Source organism: Stegodyphus dumicola, chromosome 3 (genome assembly GCF_044657685.1).
Source record: "Stegodyphus dumicola isolate Sdum_Otavi_A_Nest chromosome 3, ASM4465768v1".
Taxonomy (NCBI): domain Eukaryota; kingdom Metazoa; phylum Arthropoda; class Arachnida; order Araneae; family Eresidae; genus Stegodyphus; species Stegodyphus dumicola.
In genome coordinates this window covers 97206807-97222459 of record NC_140770.1, presented here as the reverse complement: position 1 = coordinate 97222459, position 15653 = coordinate 97206807, and the positions used below count along the sequence as shown (strand labels likewise).

At 34.7% G+C, this 15653-nt stretch overlaps 1 protein-coding gene across 3 annotated transcripts in view; it reads left to right on the top strand.

Annotated features, from left to right (window-relative positions):
* LOC118188474 (neuroligin-4, X-linked-like) overlaps positions 1-15653 on the top strand; it is a 412431-nt gene that overhangs the window by 259733 nt on the left and 137045 nt on the right. The window lies entirely within an intron of this gene.

Genomic DNA, 15653 nt, shown 5'->3' with positions numbered 1-15653 from the left:
CTATCTCATGAAGCCTTCGGCCAACTATAGACCACGAAACTCGGGGTATCATAGCAATCTACAATTCACGGGAGAACTGTGAAGTTTTGAAGCAGCTCTGTATCCTCGCGCTGAAAGTACCAAATAACGATCCGAATTCGTCGTTATACTCAATCTCCTTTCGCCATTCGCATATTTATAGTCCCTCATTTTACCTAATACATTATAAAATTTACCCAACTTTTTCGAGAATCATTGTGAATGTCGTAAAGGAGTACAAGCACACTAATTGTTGAAAATGCCTCATAAAATTTTATATCCTCTCCAGAATAACAGGTCCGTATACACGCACGTGTACATTTATGTATTCGCCTCTGAATTATGTGCATAATTCTTGTGCGGCGTAATTAGTAAATTTGGTTAAATACTTTTTGTAACAATCGACATAATTTGCAAATTCTCTTAACTTTACAAACAAGTCTACTTTGTTGATTTCAGTTTAACCACAGAAATAATTATAATATTTTTGCCTTAATTTGAAGACTTCCCAGAAATATGCAATAACACTTTCTTACGGTATGTTTCTGATGCAGAAACTGCATTTATTTCTTTTATGAATTCACTTATTGTTGGATACATTAAGCCACACTTTGCTTTATTCCATTATTTAGGTAGTGGGATTTGGAAACAGGACAGGCGTTCATCCTTCGAGATAGTGCTGTGGAAATATTAAATATATATTAATAAATAATGTTTTGTTGTTGTTCAAAAAGAGAGTTTTACTTTCTTGTTAAATGATATGCAAATGACTCAGTAGAAGTCATTACCGTATGAATTTTTTGCATTTAATTTTCATCTTTCACATTTTCTTCATTTCCGAAATAAGGAAAATCGTCTTCTCTGTCATTTTCAGCTACTTATTTCTTCGCCAGTGTCTTCATTTCAGTGGCATTATCTACTACTTCTTACGGTTCTCAGAAAACGTATGTTACGGATTTTAAATGGATCTCTTTTTTTTTAACAACAGCATTCAAAGAGATGTTTTCTTATGCCTTCATGGTATCCGTGGTATTTATTCAATTTGAAAGTTAAATATTTTATAGACTTTTGAATGTCAACAGCTCTGAATTGCACAACGCTTGCACTTTGCAAAGCTGACAGGGAAATGGCAACATTTCTCATATCACGTGAGCGATAAATGACCTATAAGACTAACGTAACCTAATGCAATGTAAAGGCGCTAAAACTAATTTAAAAATGGAATGATTAAACTATAAATTTTGAAGTCAGTGTTATTAAAAAGCACATTTACATTTGAAATGAACAAAAACCAAACTACAGCTGAAGCTTGATTTTGAAGTTAAATTCTTCCGGAAAATCTTTTTTATCCAAACCACTATTATACGAAAGTGAAATTTTACACAATAACTGAGAAAAGTTAGATGAAACTTTCTACTCTTCGAAAATTTTCACATAAAATGAATAAGGCAAATTATAAAGCAATATTTCATGTAAAAAATAAACTTGCATTTAACCGTTAAAAATAGTGCTCAAGTGCGGAATCGCCCACTTATATGGCGCCTATCGATGTGTTCATGGACTAAGGGGGTGTGCAATGCCAAGTTTGTGCAATTCTCTGATCCTTAAGTGAAAATAGGTCGATGTGTACATGGATACCAAGTTTGTGCCATTCTTTGACTTGTTATTTTCAAGTTGGCGATTTTGAGAAACACGTGAAGCAGTGTGCAATTCTGCACTTTCTCCCAAAATAGTAAATTCAAACTAACGGAATCACTGCTAAATGTGGATTCATTTGCATCTTTCTATATTTTCTGTGACTAAATGAAAAAATTTATATTCAATGGCAGTTGCTTTAATCTGCCTTTGAGAACTTCGCGGAAATATGACGTTGAACTCATTAAATTCTTCGTCCACAATGAACAATTTTATCATTGGCAGTGATACATTTTTATTTCGGAGCTGTTCTGCTATTATTTGCACTATTCCCCACATCTTACACTTCTCTGTAATCTCATTTGAAACGAATTTTTATAGAAAGAATCTTCTCTATAACCTCTTGCTTTAAATACAGTTTTTTGTTTTTAATTCATCAGTAGTCAGCCATCTGGCAATATTCTCTAACAATCTCTTGTATGTCTTCTTTCAGCTCCACGCTCATGTGAAGAAAATATATGTCTCTTTGAAATCAAACTCAACCAAAGGAATAATTATAAACAGAGAGCGTTTTTCTACGCAACATTTGTTCAAGAACGCCAAACTATTGCATAAACAAAAATATGACGTCAGTTGTTTCTTTTACAAACAAACACTAACGCCATCTATTAACAAGCTGAGAACACATAAGCATAAATTTATATTTAACGTCATGGCCCCAAGGACATAGTTTCGTCATCACTTTGTTTCGCTCATTTATAATCCAAGTCACCCCTAAATATAAACACAGTTTTCTTAAGGAGAATCGAGGGTATATTTCCATGCGTTATCGATGATTTTGTGGCTGTTCAAGATGTACAATTATTTTTTTCGTAACTGCTGGAAGATAAGGTTTGTTTTTTCTGTTACCTCGAAACATTGCTAAAATGTGCTTTGGTCTATTGTTTTTAAAGTTCTAAGTGAACGATAACTACAATAAACTGCAATTACTTCAGTAAATATTCCTGAAGATCTGGATAACGCGTAGAATTATAATGTGTAAAATAACCAACAAGCTATTGAGTATCAGATTGTTTTCTGAAAAGTATTTCTTCATATCTGGCATTTCATTTAATTTACAAATTATTTTTTGAGGCTTTCATTTACTCTTTTTGTCGTCATGTGCTTGCTCGAACATTTTGTCGTCATGCTCTCGAGGTTTATGCAAGGTTATCCATGCATTATTAGAAGCTGCCTTGTTTAAACTGATATGAACAATCGTTGCCGACATGACTTGAATTAGAGGCTTTTGATCCTTCTTCTACCTCGGTCTTATCTTGCTGCAGAATGAGTTGTTAGATTAAAAGTGAGGATCGATCATTCGTCACGAGTTTTGAAAGCGTGAAATTTAGTAAAGTAGGATGTTTGCCCTGTAAGATTTATAATTTCGAGTAAGAGTACTGTAATAGTAGTAGCCAATAAAATCATTATACTTTCAAAGCAAGCTGCTGTAAGACAAGGGCAGTTAAATTTTGTGCTTGTATTATGTTACGTTAATTGACATGGGGTGAAAAAATAAAATTAGGGCCATATTTTACACTACTACGTAGCTTTTGTTTTCACAGTTGTTGTTTTCAGTTGTTCACTCATCATTATAGAAAAGTAATTCTTGAGATTAACTGTGTTGATGGAAGTGCTTCATTAGCTAAAACCCTCAAACTGATAAGAACTGGAGGATCAGAGACTATGTTACTCTTCTGATAAGACGTAAGTAACATAAGCATCGCTTTTGGGCCTCTAGGGGGATAGGGTTTAATTATACCTTGCATTTTTGCAGGCTCGTGAATTCTTGAAGAGATATACGAGCAGGAACTTTGACATTCATGTTTGCATTAGTACGCAACAAATGAGTAAAAGGGTTATTCATGGGCTTGGGAACAGGTTTTGCATTCTCTGCTGCTGTAATATAGGTGACCATTGGCGTCATTTTCTAAGCACTTGTCTGTCTCATCGCAGTTAAACATTTTCTGTTATAGTTAACACATGATAAACAAGAACTATAATTTGGAGGCGAATGTCTCAGCTGCCTTAACGTCCAAACGTACCTCCTTTTCATGAAACGCAGAGCCTCACATGATTAGGCATGAACGTTTTAAACTAGATCTTGCTTTTCTTAAATCTTTTTTTCTATTGCCGTACCTGGCAATTTCATTACGAACTTGAAGCATTTACTTTCGAGCAAATGATGTCACAGTATTATCTGATGCTTCTCGTTTATACATGCGAGAAACATTTTTTTTTTTTTTTTTTTTCATCCTCGAGAGTGTGTGACCATTGATTTGAGATTTTCCCTATTCCGTTTGCTTATTTCTTTTCTTGCATTAATAATGTGAAAATATTTGTCCATGTTGCCCACTTCTCCTTCATTTATTGATGATTTACTTCAACGATCTCGTTTTTAAGGATTTACGTTTCAGCTTTTTCCTTTAGTAACTATCAGTGTTTGCATTATAGTGCGTAATGATCAACTATTGCACTTAAATACAAAATTTACAAAATTACAAATGATTTGGTGTATATCCATACACCTCTTTACACTGATATAGAAATCAAATATACTTATATGGATATCGACTATATATGTGTGATACACGTCGATCAAAGCTAAGTATGGAAGAAAATCTCATCGCACAAGACAGAAGAACCATAAGCCCAGTTGCGACTAAATTGGAAGACAAATCGTTTATGTGGCACTCGTGCAAGATCTTACTCATTTATCAAGAAACAAATCTACTGCAAATATTTTTCTGGCTTGAAAATCATTCTCTGATCATGTCACTCGCATCCCAAAGTTTCACCACCCGCAGAATATTTCAATATATAATTTACTGTAGAATTTTTCATTATAATTACACCACGCAGAGACAAAAAACACACAAGAAGTATAGTTAGAATCTTTATAGTCGGTATTTGTATCACATTGTATTAAAAGCTACTTTTAGTATGCTCATTCTATTGATAACAATAATTGCAAACGTTTTATGAAATGTAATAATTTTTTAACAGATGTATTGATTGATGGGCAACTTATGGCTCACAAAGGAATTACCTCTTGTGATTGGCAAAGCCTCATTACTTTGCTAGGAAAAAAATTTACTTTTCGTATGGTGAAAACAACACCTGATTTCGGTGTATTAAAAAGTATAGTATGCAGTAACAGAATTTCTAAACAAATTTTGCATAATGTTGCATATGTAGTATCAAACGCTTATGACTGTAAAGACAGATGTCAAACTACTCAACTGTTAAAACCCCGGCCAATAGCAGAAATTAAAATGTCAATCAGATATACGCGTCAAAGTCCTTTTAGCAAACATATTTATTTTTAAATAAGGGAAACGTAACGGTTATCGATAAAACATTATTCATATTTATCGAACGCAAACTTCATCTACTTGGCATATTTCTCTAGAGATTAGATGAAATCGTTTAAACTTAAGAGAGACTACTATTTGCAACTGAATTAAGAAAGAAAACGTTGTGGATGAATGTTATCCTTACTATAGGCAGGTCGTAACTTGATAATAGTTAAGCTCATCTTTATTTATATGGATGAGCAGCAACTTTACACAATTACACGGTTAAAGAGTATTTTGCTCAAGGTTAATATGTAAAAAATAAAAGTTATTATGCAAACGATATCTAAAATCAAACAAGGCTATCAGGTTTTCAAAATCGAGAAAGCTGGCAAATCAACTGTGCCGTCGCTGGGGAATATAAGAAGAAACTTCTAACGCTAGTCGAATGGGCTAATTATACAATTATAACAGGCGTGACGGAATAAGAAAATTACTTACATTCTTCCACGTTTATATAGCGGAAAGCACTAGACTCATTTAAACAAATCCAAATGATGAAAAGTTCGGCACCACTGTAGAGATCATCAAGAATTCTTTAAGCAGAGAACACATCAGCTGGGCTTTCTCCTTCGAACTACGATTCTTCCATTTCACATCTAGGACTGGCTAACCCAGAAGATTTTGCATGATGGACTTGCAGTTATTCTTAACATAAACCCTGTTAAGGCAGAAGTGATCTGGCAACCACGATGGGAGAAAACGACAACGTGGTTAGCTAGCGGCCATTATTAGTGTGCTTGATTGCGTGCTGAGAGGTGCACCTATGCGATGGCAAGAGTGTCCATCCAAACAGAAGTTAAAAGAAATAAAGCTACAGTCCATTAAATCTTAGTGTTTGTGTTTCATGAGTATGTTTATTCTCGAACACATATTTGTGGTCCGTGCAACCCGGTAGGAAGATTAGTGCCTATGGATAAAGTGCTGGTTAAAAAGCTTAAAGGTGAAGTGTTAAATTGATAAAAAAGTGTGATATGTTACTTCGCATTCGACATAAAAATTAGTGTGTGTTTGGATTTACAAATTTCGGGTTCATTTGGATTACCTCAAACGGAGGTAAGTGAATTTGCTCATATGTTCGGTATTATTAATTAACGTTAATTATGGAAGCACTTTTAATTAAGAAAAGAATTTTAAAGTCAAATATAACGAAAGCGACATCAGACTTCGAAAAATATACTTGTGATGAATTTCAGTTACTACTTTTTGAAAATAAATGTGCAAAATTTAATAATGAGTGTTCAGATATGTTTGATAAATTATTTGTAATAGTTGATGAAAAAGAGTTTGACAAATATGTAACTGAACAACAATTTGTTCAAGACAGTATTGATACTTTGTGGGTTAAGGTTAAACGACAAATGTCAAAATTTAGTGCTAAAGATGCAAGTAATGTAAAGATTGAAAATACCAGTGCACAAGGTATGAAATTACCTAAATTAAACTTGCCGTCTTTTAGTGGAAATATTCAAGATTGGTTAAGCTTTCGGGATCTTTTCATTTCAAGCATTCATAATAATAATGCATTATCGGATTCCCAAAAGCTCTCGTATTTGAAGTTATCGCTTCATGGCGAAGCAGCTAGGATTATTCAATCAGTCACAATTTGTGACAATAACTATAAAATTGCTTGGGATTTTTTAGAAGAGAGATACTCCAATAAACGTGATCAGGTTTTCGCTCAGATAAAGCGTTTCATGTCAATTTCTCACATACAAAATGAAAGCCCGTCTTCTATTTTGAAATTAGTAGACACAGTGAATGAAAGTGTAAGGTCTCTGGAAATATTAGACCAAAAAATAGAGGGATTCGCAGAAACATTTCTTGCATATATTTTGCTGCAAAAATTGGATGTTTCCACTCGTCTTTGGTGGGAAAGAGATTCAAAAACAAGTGAGTTACCTAAATTATCTGAGCTTATTTCATTTCTAAAAAATCATGCTAGAACTTTGCAGTCGTCAAAGTCATCTAATGTGTTTAATGCAAAAAAGGGTCAACCTATTCAAAAGGTGACTGCCTTAGTGTCAAATGTTAAAGGTCAAGATTTTAAATGTATTTGTTGTAAAAGTATCAATTTTCACAAGTTGTATAAATGTAATTCTTTCTTGAAAATGACTGTAAGTGAACGTTTTGAATTTGTTAAGAAACATAAATTATGCTTTAATTGCTTAGGTTTTAATCCGACTCATTCTGCAAAGAACTGTCGTTCAGAATTCAGCTGTTCAAAATGCATGAAAAAACACCATAGTTTACTGCATTTTCCCAATCAAGACATTTCGCATTCACCTGCTACTATAGCGAGTTGTGTTTGGAAGGAGGAAGCACTAGCTAATAATTCTGACCCCCCTTTAGTAGACAACTCGGAGCTGAACGCTGAAGCCAGATGTTTTGAAATGTTATCTCATTGCAACCAAATAAACAATTCGGAATTTAGTGGTTCGTCTGTAACTGCTTCACAAGTGATTTCGAAGGAGGTATTACTATCTACTGCTATTATTTATGTTAGAGATTCTTGTGGGAATTTTATTGCTTGTCGAGCTTTACTTGACTGCGGAAGTCAGTGTTCGTGTTTCACCTATGATTTCGCTAATAGGCTTGGAATAAAAGGGAGTAAAATTAACATATCAATTTCATGTTTAAATGGAAAAGCTCTATCGGTAAAATCCAAGCTTACTGCTGTGATATCAAACAAGCGTGATTACCACCGTGCTCTCGAATTCTTTGTTGTACCTAAAATTAATGATTTAGTACCAGTGAATTATTTTAAATTTTCATTTTCACAGCTTTCGCAAAAGATCAAACTAGCGGATCCTCATTTTAACAAACCCCAGAAAATAGATGCCTTGTTAGGTGCAGAATGCTTTTATGAACTATTGAAAGCTGATCAAATTCATCCACGAAATTCTAATTTAACTCTTCAAAATTCCGTATTTGGATACATTGCTACCGGTGTAAATGTTGGTTCAAATTCAGGCAATACGATTCAGTGCGGATTTATGAAAGTCGAAGAAGACTTAAATTCACTAATCAAGTCCTTTTGGGAAATTGAGGCTGTTACAGAATCTCTTAAAATAAAAAATAAAGAAGAAGTAGAATGTGAGGAGCATTTTAGAAAAACCCATTAGAGGGATATTGAGGGTAGATATGTAGTGAAGGCAAGATGTTCATTTGGGTGATTCTTCGCAATTAGCCACCCAGCGGTTAAATAATTTGTGGAAGAGACTAGACAAAACCCCTGACATGTCTAGGATGTATTGTGAGTTCATGAGTGAATATGAAGCGTTAGGGCATATGCAAAAAATGCAGAGTGTGATGGAAACTCCTAAATACATAATGCCTCATCATGGTGTTTATAAGGCAGACAGCAGTACAACTAAGTTACGAGTGGTATTCGACGCATCGGCTCCTTCATCGTCTGGGTTTTCATTAAACGACTGTTTGATGAATGGAGGTGTAGTTCAAGATGACCTGTTTGCTATCTTGCTACGATTTAGAAAACACAAGGTGGCTTTCACTGCTGATATATGCAAGATGTATCGGCAGATTCGTATAGATCCTGAGCAACGAAACCTTCAATGCATACTTTGGAAAAATACGTTGAATGATGCATCTAAACTTTATCAATTACTTACGGTAACATATGTAACAAAATCAGCGCCTTTTTTAGCAACAAGAGTGTTGAAGCAGTTAGCCTTAGATGAAAAGGATAAGTATCCATTGGCTTCTAAAACGACACTCAACGATTTTTATGTTGATGACATTTTATCTGGTGCAGAAGATGTCACCTCTGCTGTAGAATTGCAGCGGCAGTTAATAGACATGCTACAATCTGCGAAAATGGAGTTGCACAAATGGTGCTCAAACGAAAAAATTCTTTTAGAACAAGTTCCATTCGAAAAACAAGAGTATCGTTTTGGAGAATCTTCACAAAGCACCGTAAAGACTCTGGGTTTAAGATGGAATCCAGAAGAAGACTCTTTTAGTTTTACTGCTTCTAGTTCGTCAAAAATCTGTACAAAACGCACGGTTTTGGCTGATATTGCTAAACTGTTTGATCCTTTAGGTTTCCTAGGGCCTGTAATCATGCGTGCTAAGATATTCCTGCAAAGGCTGTGGCTTTTACATCTAGAGTGGGATGATCCACTTCCTTTCAAAGAGCAACAAGAATGGGAGACATTTCAAAAGGCCCTACCAGAGTTGAAACAAATCAAAGTCCCTCGTTGCACTCTAATAGAATCAATTAAAGAAATTGAGCTCCACTGTTTTGCTGATGCTTCAAAGTTTGGATATGGTGGAGTAATTTACTTGCGCTGTGTCTCTAAAATTGGCGAAGTTAAAGTGACTTTACTTTGCAGCAAATCTCGAGTATCGCCTATCAAGGTAATAACCATTCCTCGTCTGGAGTTGTGTGCAGCAGAGCTCCTTTCCAAACTTGTGTGTAGCAGAGCTCCTTTCCAAACTTGTGTGTAAGGTAATAACATCTTTGAGTTTATATGTTGACAAAGTTATTCTGTACACAGATTCAACAATTGTGTTAGCTTGGATTGCTACATCTCCTCATCTTCTAAAAGTGTTTGTGTCAAATAGAGTAGCTCGTATCCAAGAGCTAACTAAGGATTTCTGCTGGCAACATGTCAGAACAGCAGACAATCCCGCTGACCTAATTTCTCGCGGTCTGAGACCGGAAATTATTGCTGACAACTCTTTGTGGTTTCAAGGACCAAATTTTCTGCATCAACAGGTCATTAATTATAGTGTTAATAAATACTTTGAAAATTCAAATGAGAACTATGTGCGCGAACTGAAACTTATTTCTAATGTAAACTTGACCGTAACTGTTAAAAATTCTCTTTTGGATTATGTTTTTAGTATTACTAATTGTTATGCTAAATTAATTAATGTTTTTGCTTATGTTTTAAGATTTATAAGAAATTGTAGATCCAAGGAAAAACAAGTAGGTCATCTGACAGTAGATGAGGTTTCGTTAAGCGAAAATAAATTACTTTATTTTCATGTCAGAACTTTATTTTAAATTACTTTATTTTCATGTCCAATGTCAAAACTTTCCTGAAGAATTCAAGAACTTAAGTAAGAGAAGGGAAGTATGTAAAAATAGTCAGTTAAAATTTTTATGTCCCTTTTTAGATGAATCTCAAGTTATTAGAGTAGGTGGTAGACTGCAGGAAGCTAACTTACCCTTTAACACAAAGCACCCTGCTGTCCTGCCAAAAAATCATAAACTGACTCATTTAATTATGTTACACTACCATATTCGAAACTTTCATACTGGAGCACAAGTGCTTTTGCTTAGTGTTAGACAAAAATTTTGGCCGATAAGTGGGCGTAATCTTGCTAGAAAGATAGTAAGAGGATGTGTTACGTGTGCCAAAGTAAAACCAGTATTGCTGGATCAAAAGACGGGAAATTTACCATTAGAGAGACTGAATCCATCCTTTCCCTTTAACCATACTGGTGTTGACTTTTGTGGCCCTTTTGGTATAAAGTATACAACTCGGAAGAAGAGCGTAGTGCACAAGATTTATGTTGCAATTTTTGTTTGCCTCTTGACTCGTGCAGTCCACCTCGAGATCGTTTCAAATTTGTCTACAGAATCATTTATTGCTGCTTTGAAGCGATTTATTTCTAGAAGGGGTAAATGCGCAACCTTATTTAGCGATAACGCTCGAAATTTTGTTGGGGATAGCAATGAATTGAAGCGACTCTACAATTTGTTGAAATACCCTGATGAATTCTTAACCAAATATCTGACATCTGAAAGAATTCATTGGAAGTTTATCCCTCCCAGGGCTCCTCACTTTGGAGGTATCTGGGAGGCAGGTGTTAAGTCGTTTAAGTTTTATCTTAAGCGTGCAGTTGGGAGATTGATTTTTACATTTGAGGAGTTTCTTACAATTTTGAACCAGATTGAAGGAATTTTAAATTCACGGCCAATATTCCCTTTGTCAAATGACACCAATGATTTAGAAGCTCATACACCCGCACACTTTCTAGTCGGGCGACCTTTAACATCAATAACAGAGCCTGATTTAACTGATTTTTCTGATAGTTCTTTAAAGCGCTGGCAGCGCACTACTAAAGTAACGCAATATTTGTGGAAAAGATGGCAAAATGATTACAGCAACGATTTAAGTGGTATTTCTCTAAGGATAACGTTAAAAAGGGCACTATAGTTTTAGTAAAGGAAGACAACATGCCCACTTCGACTTGGTTACTGGGTAAAATAGAAGAGGTAATTTATGGTAAGGATAAAAAGGTTAGAGTTTGTATTGTAAAAACCAAGTCAGGTTTTTTAAAAAGACCAATAACTAAATTAGCTGTACTACCAGTAGATGTTACATAATTTCATGTATATTTCCTGAGTTCAAAAAATTGTTATATATATGCATTGTATTTTAATTTAGATGTTGTGCATTTCATGTTCTGTGGTTAATTATGTTTATTGCTTTTGTTCATGTGTATCAATTTAAATTTTCTGATATATGATTTGGACTATATGGTGATTTAAAACTGTTTAATTTTGGTCATTGTTAACTATGTAACAAATGCCCAACCCGGGCGGTATGTTAAGGCAGAAGTGATCTGGCAACCACGATGGGAGAAAACGACAACGTGGTTAGCTAGCGGCCATTATTAGTGTGCTTGATTGCGTGCTGAGAGGTGCACCTATGTGATGGCAAGAGTGTCCATCCAAACAGAAGTTAAAAGAAATAAAGCTACAGTCCATTAAATCTTAGTGTTTGTGTTTCATGAGTATGTTTATTCTCGAACAACCCATATGCGTAATATATGATGTTAACATCTCTTATTAATCGGTATAGTGCTACAGATGCCCACAGAAATTCAACTGGAGGATGCAAAAAGGGGCTTTGTGATACAAATCAAATTTTACAGGAGCAAAAAGGAAACTATCCCATTTCTCACAAGAATGTCAGAAACCAATAACAGAAAATTATGAGATCGATGTAACTAGTAACCTTGTAATTCAGCATTTTCAAACATCTTCTGACATTCTAATAAGAAATGGAATAGATTTTTTCCTCGCTCCCGTAAAATTTGGCTTTCGTCACACAACCCCTGTTCTCATCTTCCGATTCAGTTATGTGTCTGTCTTATTATTTATTAAAATGGTGATAAAATCATAAAAATTAGATACATTACTAAAAATAAAATGAATTATTTTAACAGTGTTTCAAAATCGCCTATTTAATTAGTCAACTACTTCAAAATCTGAAAGATTAATCAAACATTTGACGTCATGCTGAAGTAAACATTCTGAAAAATGGTTGTTTTAAAAATGAGCTTCGAAGACTAAGTATGTATCTTACATTTCTCTCAACCCAAACGCCTGAAAAGCCGCGTGGATAAATATCAGCAGATGTAGTGTCACAAATGTCTGTCAGTGAATACACAAGCTGTTAATAATCTACAAATTTTTAGAGGTTGTATTAAAATTCCTTCAAAGAATCATAAGTATAAACAAAAGTAGGTCAAAAGTAAGTCAAAATATTTGTAAGCAAAATCTATTTTTCCAAGACAAAAGGTTTGTAGCCAGAACTGTTATACTGTGGATACTTAATGATGTCTGATTAACAGATATATTATCTATGCCTAAAGACAACATAAATATATCATATTTACTTATGCAGTTAGATTTCTTTAATTAAATTTGATTTATTGATTTAGTTATAATTTTACATCTGACAAAAATAACTTTAATATTTTACACAGCTGGCCTAAAACTGCTACACCAAGAAGGAAAGCAAACAGCATAATGTTATTTGTTGCATATATAGCATAACTGTGCTATTCCAGTTTTTATGAATCGAAGTGGCATACCAGTCTCTCAACGGTCTATGACCAAATGTTCTCAACGGCTGAGAGACACAGAGAACGTGCTTGGTGGAGCAACAATCAAACATACTGTGCAGCACAGGAAGCCTGTGGTCATGCATAATCTTGCTGAAAGATAGCGTCGCTCGGATCTCGAAGATAGGATATAGCAACGAGCCTTAATACACCAGAAAGCACGGCGGTTGTTGCCATTACCCGATATACCAACAAGAGGTAACCAGGATATGTATCCAATTGCGTCCGTATAACGATGACGAATGCGACTTTACAACGTTAGTTCTCTTCGACACCTATATATAAGGATACATCAATCATGATGCTTCCATAAACATGCAGAAACGGAATCCGTCTGAAAAGACGACGTGGTGCCACGCCTGTGTCCAGTATCTTCGTTCGTGGCTCCACTGTAGGCGAGTCTGCCTCTGTAGCATCATCATCGGAAGCTCCAACAATGGTAGTCATGCTGACAGCGTGTTGTGTTGAAGATGTCATCCCCCTGTCCATTCTGACTCTTCTCCTGCACACGAAGTGGCGTAGCTGTGTGATAAAACCTGAGATAACACACGTCTATCTTCGCAGGCGTTTGTGACCCGAGGCCGCTGAGATACCGAATTACATTCAGTATGATCCTGCTGAATCAACGAATTTCATATTCTGACAATCCAACCAACAAAGCCCACCAACATGAACAGCAATGTCGTGGAAACATAAATCGCAGTTCCGACAGGCCACGATCCTACCTTGGGCGAATTCTGACAAGTGTTAATAGGAGTTTCATCTCCCTAACGAGACATAACACAAGTTATAACAAACAAGCAACTCTCAAATAAATGTGATTTTCAAAGAAGAAGGCCTTTATGAAATTTTCTATTTATGCGCAATAAAAATGGTAGTCCTCATACCTGTTTTGTGCACATATTCTGGAGTGCTAATAATTTGCATATCCCAGCATTCAGGACCTTTCATGCAAATTTTATGTTAGTTATATTCCGCCTTCACAGAGTAGCAATTTCAATGGTCAATAGGGTATTATAAAAGACATTCCTTACAAAAAGCATCGCACTAAAGTACTGCAATTCAATACGGGGTGGGGGACATTTTCAGCATCAATAAAAGCAAATAATATAAATTTATTCTTAATGTATAAAACATTAATGGATTTCCTTGTTTTTTTTATAAAACTATGCAGTTAATTGAATAAAGGTATGAAAGAGGAATATTATTAAGATTACTCAATAGCAGAAATAAAAAATTCAGTTCATATAATGAGAAAAAGTTAATAGCCGGAGGGCTTCATCATTAGGGGAATAAATAACAATAAAATATAATTGGGTGCAGATAGTACAGGTAAATAACCGCACTTTTTGAAGTATGGAATGTAGTGGCTTAGTGAAATTGGTCGCAGCCGTCCTTTTAGTTTGGTGCGAGCAGTCAAGAAGGAAATCAAAATTGTGCCAAATCAGAGATTTACTTCAATTTCTCTTTCTCTCACTACCTATCTATATTATCTTCTAGATTGTCTTTATATATTTTCTTTCCTCTAAATAAAATTTCTTGGAATGTCTAGGAACTATATTCTCAAAATATTTATCACTATTTAAGGAAGTAAAGTTTTATAGCCACAATTCTGAAACATGTATATGCATAATATATTATTGCCCTATATCTCTAGCCAATAAAAATAAATAATCACATTTCAGTTCTAAGTACATCTGCAGATTATATTTTCTACCGCTTATATGATTTTGAACTTCTGTTTCGCTCTTCTTGGAGATTTTTTTCTTCAGAATTTTAGGTTTTTTTTTTTTTATCTTTCTAACAGTTATTTTTATTTTGGAACAAGGCTTTCCTTTACCGTTTAGTTTCATACCTACATTTTCATTCCAGAATTAGTTTTCAGTATTACGATTTATGCAAATAAGGTAGAAACGAGCATTTAAGCTGAGATTTGAGTTACTTTCATCATCCAGGAGAGCATAATAATATCCATCATATTAAACATCCAGGAGAGCATGTTTTGCTTTTGAGTCTCGTTTTTGGTATTGTTTAAAGCTTGCTATTCTGCGGCCATACCTATTACTTGCCTGCTAGTATATGCCGGTGATCCTTAAAGACAGGCCAAATCTGCGAGTTGATTCTGTGCAGCTTCGACTGATTAATTTTACTTAGTATTAGATTAGTTTGTGTTTTCTATATTGACTTAAAGCCCGAATGGAGACTTCTTGTATGCCTTGTAGGAGACAACTATTAATTCATTTTTGAGTTAGAATGAAAAGGTATTTAACCCTTCTTTGGAGCAAGAACTCAGCGAATAGTCGTGCCATGGCTCTTCAGTATTCCAGCCTTAAAAAAAACTCTATTTCAGCTAGAATAATATGTATTTTTTGCTCGTGAATTATACATCTGTTTTGATTACATAACTTTATAGGAAAGAAACCGCAATTAAACATATGATTTTAGGTACAAGATAAGTTTGAGAGAATTCGTATCATCTTTTAGTACAAATGAAGCCAATAACACTGTTACAGGAAGAATTGTCGTCACGTTTGTCAGGCATAAAATTTTGTCCGAATAATTTGTTTAATGTTTATATTTGCCACAATTATTTGGCTTGTATGCATATATTCAAGCAAAAAAACGAAAACAATATACATCTTTTTCATGTTTTGTTAGTATTTATCAGCAGAATTACGATACTAAGCAATTTATCTGGTGGTCTTAAAAAAGAGTTTA